Raw genomic sequence first — 6,335 nt, forward strand, 5'->3', positions numbered from 1 at the left:
TCTGGAAAATCCCAATCTTATCCTTCTGGAATATCCCAATCTTATCCTTCTGGAATATCTCAATCTTATCCTTCTGGAATATCCTAATTTTATCTTTCTGAAATATCCCAATCTTATCCTTCTGGAATATCCCAATTTTATCTTTCTGGAATATCCCAATTTTATCCTTCTGGAATATCCTAATTTTATCCTTATGGAATATCCTAATTTTATCTTTCTGGAATATCCCAATCTTATCCTTCCGGAATATCCCAATTTTATCTTTCTGGAATATCCCAATCTTATCCTTCCGGAATATCCCAATCTTATCCTTCTGGAATATCCTAATTTTATCTTTCTGGAATATCCCAATCTTATCCTTCCGGAATATCCAAATTTTATCTTTCTGGAATATCCCAGTTTTATCTGTTTATCTCTCGTAATATTTCAATTATTCTTTTACACTTTTCCCTTTTTGATATACGTTTTTATTTCATTTTTATAACTGTTTTCCAATCCTTTATTGAACTATTTTTTTTTCTGTATTTCGTCACATATTTAGTATTCTGATTAAAAGTTAAATTTTAATATTAATTTTGTTATTATTTTATTTCATTATTTTATTTTTAGGAATCTTTTCCTTTATATTTGTACAGTTAATTATTTCTTCCTTAAGGTCACAGACGTCAATATTATGCGTTTATGTACAAAATGAGTTATGTTTTTAATTTTAGTTCAGTTTACACACGCATAGAATTAACCAACATTTTTTTATCTCTATTTTCAACATGCATTGATTCCTCTCTGCCGCATTTCAGTTATACATAAGTATAGATCATGTCCGTATTTCCTACCTATATCCTTCCAGAAATACGTAGTATATGAATTTAGAAAATTAATGTTCAATCAGTGTTCTATTTCATTGAGATATGAGAATCCACTGTCACGTTATTAGTTTTGCGAACGAATCTTATGATATTCTTTATTAGCCTCCCGAATGTTTATCAAAATCTCGTGTTGAATTCCTAAGGTTAAATATTTGATCGGTCACAAAGCAAAGCTTTAGAGACACACCACAAACAAGTGGCAATGGATCGCAATTTGCCGTTGATTAGCTTCTGTTGTGTCAACAAACAACGCCGAGAGGCGCTTGTTTTATGGGGGGGGGGAGGGGGGGGGGACTTGAACAGGTTGCTAAGTTGCCCGCAAAAACATTCGAAGAAGACGAGCGATAAATATAGCCGATAACGCCCTCGGTTGGAGACGGAATGGGGTTATACTATACGGGGGAGGGGCCAGCCGTCGGGTCGTACTGTAAATCATTCGTCTGGTAAACATTCCTCCTGTTGGGGTCTCATCGTTAATGTTGTGGCAGAGTGAAAGAAATATGATTGTTTACCCGCCTGGGCCAGATTAGGAAATCGATGTGCACAGCTTTTTCTAGCTAGTCTTATTTGTTTGTGTGTGTGTGTGTGTGTGTGTGCGAAAGTGTTTGCTCTCTCTCTCTCTCTCTCTCTCTCTCTCTCTCTCTCTCTCTCTCTCTCTTTTAGCTGATAGCTATAAGATCCACGAAACAATTCATAACAAAAATTCTCAATATACTGTATACCTCCTCTAACACCATTCCAATGCATAATATCCTTTGGAGCACCTTTAAAAAAAATGTAATTTAAGCCTACAGGCATTTTTATCTGAGTTAGCAGGATACATCTCAAGAACAGCTGGACGGGATCTGATCAAACTTGTGGATACATTTCATTAAGTCAACTTTCAGAACAAAATCTGCTCAGGGTTGAGGTGGATTTCGACGTCTGTGAATTTCTCCCCAAATCAAAGTAAATAATACTCAAGTTGGACCTTTATTTTCCCAATAAATAAATGTCCAACTGTCCCAAGGGAATCTCTTGGCTAAATATAGCTGCGTTAGGCCTCCTCCACGGCTGGTTCACCCAGCCACGGTACGTATCATTGACGTGCGCACGGGCAAACAAACGCAAGTGTAAACATACCCCTTTGCACTTTATTGCCCGAGATAATGAAGCAGTGAAATTAATGAACGTGTTTGCCACACCCCCACACACCCCACCCCGCTCCCATCCCCTCCCCTGGCGAAAGAAATTGAAAGCAAACATACACGTATAATTAGTGTACAGTTTGCTACCAAATTCCACCGTTACATTTGTCGTTGTGACAGCGCCATAAAGAGGAAAGCTATCTTTAGTTAAAGGCTCAACCTTCATATAAAAGGCTTTTAGACTGAGGTGTGGCAACTTCTCGCGTCGATAATCGTTCGAGAATAACGGATGCTGGGTAGAAGGGAGCATAAGAGAATGTGTATTAAGTTAATGATAACGTGTTAATGACACAAGCTAGAGAGAGTTGCAGAAAACGAAATTTTTTCTTAGCGCGAAAGTATTCTTTATAGCTTTTTTCAAATGAATGTCTTATTAAGCTTGAAATTAAATAATTTTCAATAATAATAATAATAATGATAATATTACTACTACTATTATTATTTTTTTTTCTTTTTCTTTTTTTTTGCTCTATCACAGTCCTCCAATTCGACTGGGTGGTATTTATAGTGTGGGGTTCCGGGTTGCATCAGCGGAAAAAATTTAGGGGGGTGTTTTTAAATATGTAAATATAAAATCAATATGAAATGACCAGGATCATATCATTAAACTTTGCATTTTTAAGTGAAAGGGTAGAGATGGAAAAAATGCATTTTAAATATTTAATCAATTTAAATTTAAATGGTTAGACATTTATGAATACAAATAATTTAAAATGAGATAAATTTCACTGTAGCAGCTGGTGGTGGAATGACGTAAACGAGTCCTCGAATGATTAAGAATGTCAAGCGAGGACGAAGAAATGCACTTTTGTACGAGAGATTAAGGTTCACAACTGCGAGGGCTTAACCTTCTTCCTTTCACTCATCCGCTAAAAAATACAAAGTAAAGGAGAATCACCACGGGAAAAATCAGAACAAAAGATACAACACTAATAAAAAGTAACTAAAATAAACCAACAAAAAATCAACACTAATCAAAATATCAATTACTGCAATCGCATGATTAAAATCTACAATTTTCATGTAAATCAATAAAATCTTGAAATCAACGAATCACCGAAACAGCAGTTAGCTAATCACGAAAATCACCTTACGTAAATATTTACTTAAATCAACACTAATTCACAAAAGCTCTCAAATCATCAGTAAAACAAATAGCAAAATCAACGAGTAGTCAAATACCTAAGAAATAAATTTATAGACTGCATTGAATTCATAGGTTCAATCTAGCAAGAATTTAATAAATTAAAATACTTGAAACAACTTTCAAAACACTGGCATATAGAATATGTAACACAAGAACAAGAATTAAAGCCCCTTATGCTTACCCTGTTGCGATAACAGTTCTGGCGAGTGTGGAAAAAATCATTAAATAGACGATCATCGCTAAGCAGCGTCCGGATCCCATCCTCGATGAATTAGTGTGTATTAGTCCATGATGGAGAAAAAAAATCATAGTAATTAATCCAGCACTAAATCCAGTAGTAATCCAGGACGGAGTCATAAATCCAGCGATGAGTGGTATAAATCCCTAAATCCACTTGAAAAAAATGTGAGAGAGAAAGAGAGCCGCTCCTCGTCACTCCCGTGTAAGGTTATGCTGAAGACTGCTTAACTGTGTGAAAAAACTTCACAAAGGCTTTAGCGGCAGGCAGATATAACTACTGTTAAGTAGTTACTTTTTAAAAGCAAAGGGGCAATTAGCGACACTTCTGTATGCCAAATGTATAAATAAACTGAATTATTCAAATTAATAATTTGAAGTTTTTTCAATCTGCCCCCCGCGGATTTAAATTTAAATTTCTATACAAGACCAGATTGAGCTAGCTGCTTATTCTTCTCAGAACAAATCAAAGCAGCCCCCCGTTGAATTCTTGCAATATTGTCATTAGAAACATAAGAATCACTCTGAGGTACAAGATTTAAATCTAACTGATCAATATGAGAATCACTTAACCCATCACCTTTAACCAAAAGAATAACAGACGATATATCCCTAAAGACAACACTTTTATTACCCTTGACCAATTGTACTTGAACAGCCTCACCAAGAGAATTATAAATAACATCAAGAACTCTAGCTAAAGGGTAATTGGGAGCCTTAACCATTGAATCCTTTATCAAAACTATGTCACCTTTTGAGATTTTAACGTGCTCTCTAGGGTAATATTTATCTCTGTGTAGTTGCCTGATCTTGCAATCCAAATAAAAATTCATTGTGATAACTATTACGCAATTTCTCTTTAATATGAATTAAACGCTGAAAGTCCTTACCCAAATCAGAAGAGTCATAATCATCAAGTTGACCTTCGTGATATATACATTCCATAACCTGTGTATCATATCCAAACTTCAAAAACTCTGGTGACAGCACCTGAAAATCATCATTCACATTCTGCTCCCTCAATGCGCCAAGTTCAGAAATGGGTTTCTTATTAGCGTAACATATGCATTGTTTAATTACATGAGAAAATTCAGAAAATCTAGAATCCTTATTATGGATTGCTCCCTGTATTAACTTTCTTACCAGACCAACTCCGGACTCTATGATACCTCCAATACACGATTCAGAGAACCAACGAGGATACTTGTGAAAATTCAGTGACATCGACACCCCTCTGATTGAAGAATTCCTGCACCTCACTTGCTTTCAGACATTCCTCAATCCATGTGAATGCACCACCAAGATTTGAGCCAGAATCTGAAAATACTTTGTTAGGCAAACCATAGCTGTAAACATGATTTGAAAAGCCAATAAAAAATCCTTTAGAATCAGCTGAAGTTACTATTTCAACATTAATCATGTTAGACCAAATACATTTAAAGATTACCCCATAGGTTTTAACTTTGTCACTTCCATACATTGTGAAATATGGCCCAAAGTAATCAATGAAACATACAGAAAAAAACCTCTTTATGGGATTCACATTCCATTCTCTATAGTCATTAGCATTAACTTTAAACTGGTCTACTATTAAACGTTGTTTACAGTGGTAACATTCATTCACAACTTTCTTAACTGTTGAAAATCCCTTAGCAGAAAAAATGCCGGTTTCAATTTATGTAACACATAGTAAGTACCTGAGTGATTAACTTCAAGTGAGTGTCCATTATCAGTATTCTACCGAAATCACTATTTTATCTAATGAGTATTGGAGTTCTCGACATCATACCTTTAGACATCTTTCCCATCTTACATTTTACTCTAAGAATACCATCAGAGTCAAAAATACATTCATTCTACTAACTAGCTCAGGAATAGACTTTTTTGCTTTCAGTTTTGAAGTGAAAAAATCATGTAAATCTGGAAAGCAATTCTGTTGATCAAGCTTTAGCAAATCATTACTGCATTTTTGGTAGCTTGCATCTAATAAGGCAATTGACTGCTGGCTCTTAGAATTTATTCTTAATCTTATATTGTTTATGAAAGCTTAACTTTCATTAGTACTTTAACCGCTTTGTTAAGTGAAGAATACTTAGTTATATCAACAACTGTACCAACTGACATATCTTCAACACTTGCCTTATTTTAAAAACCACCGCTTGGGTATATCCACATCATTAATCATGCCTGGATTAGGAATTACAAGCCATTCCAGTAAACTTAAATCTTTCCGCAACATCTCGGGTCCGGTCAAGTAACAAGAGTTTCTCAACTTTGAGAAAGATACTAATCTAGTAGTGAAATCTGCAGCATTTTCATTTGATCCTACATGAGCTAACTTCACCGAGTGTATAGACTTACAGAGGTCGACAAATATTTGTGATTCTATTATTCACATACACACTTCTCTTTTGAAGCTTTGTTCTCAAGTTCTCATAATCAGCTAGCCAACTTAAGGCAATCGTAGAATCTGAAAACAACAAAATGCCATTAACTGCAATAGGCAACAATACAAGTAGTGAGCATTTTATACAGCTCAAAAAGCCCTTTGCAATGCATACTCTACTGCAGTGAGTTCGAGTACAGGCATAGTTCGCCCTTGCAGATTTTTATTCAGAATCTTATTATGGGCAGATACGAAGGATACCAACTTTGAATCTCTCTCCTGCAAGTAAATAACACATCCAATAAAGTTTTTACTCGCATCACTCATTACAATTATATCAAAAAGTAGACTTTCTGCTACCCATATATCTTGGTATCTCTAGCCTTTCACCATTATTGAATTGTGAAGCTATGTTTCTCCATTCATTTAGCTGAGCACCATGAAGAATAGTATCCCATTTTATTTACATAATCCGACTGTAATTGCCTGAGGAAAATCTTACATCTGTTTAA

The sequence above is a fragment of the Macrobrachium nipponense genome, chromosome 45, assembly GCF_015104395.2.
Source record: "Macrobrachium nipponense isolate FS-2020 chromosome 45, ASM1510439v2, whole genome shotgun sequence".
Lineage (NCBI taxonomy): Eukaryota > Metazoa > Arthropoda > Malacostraca > Decapoda > Palaemonidae > Macrobrachium > Macrobrachium nipponense.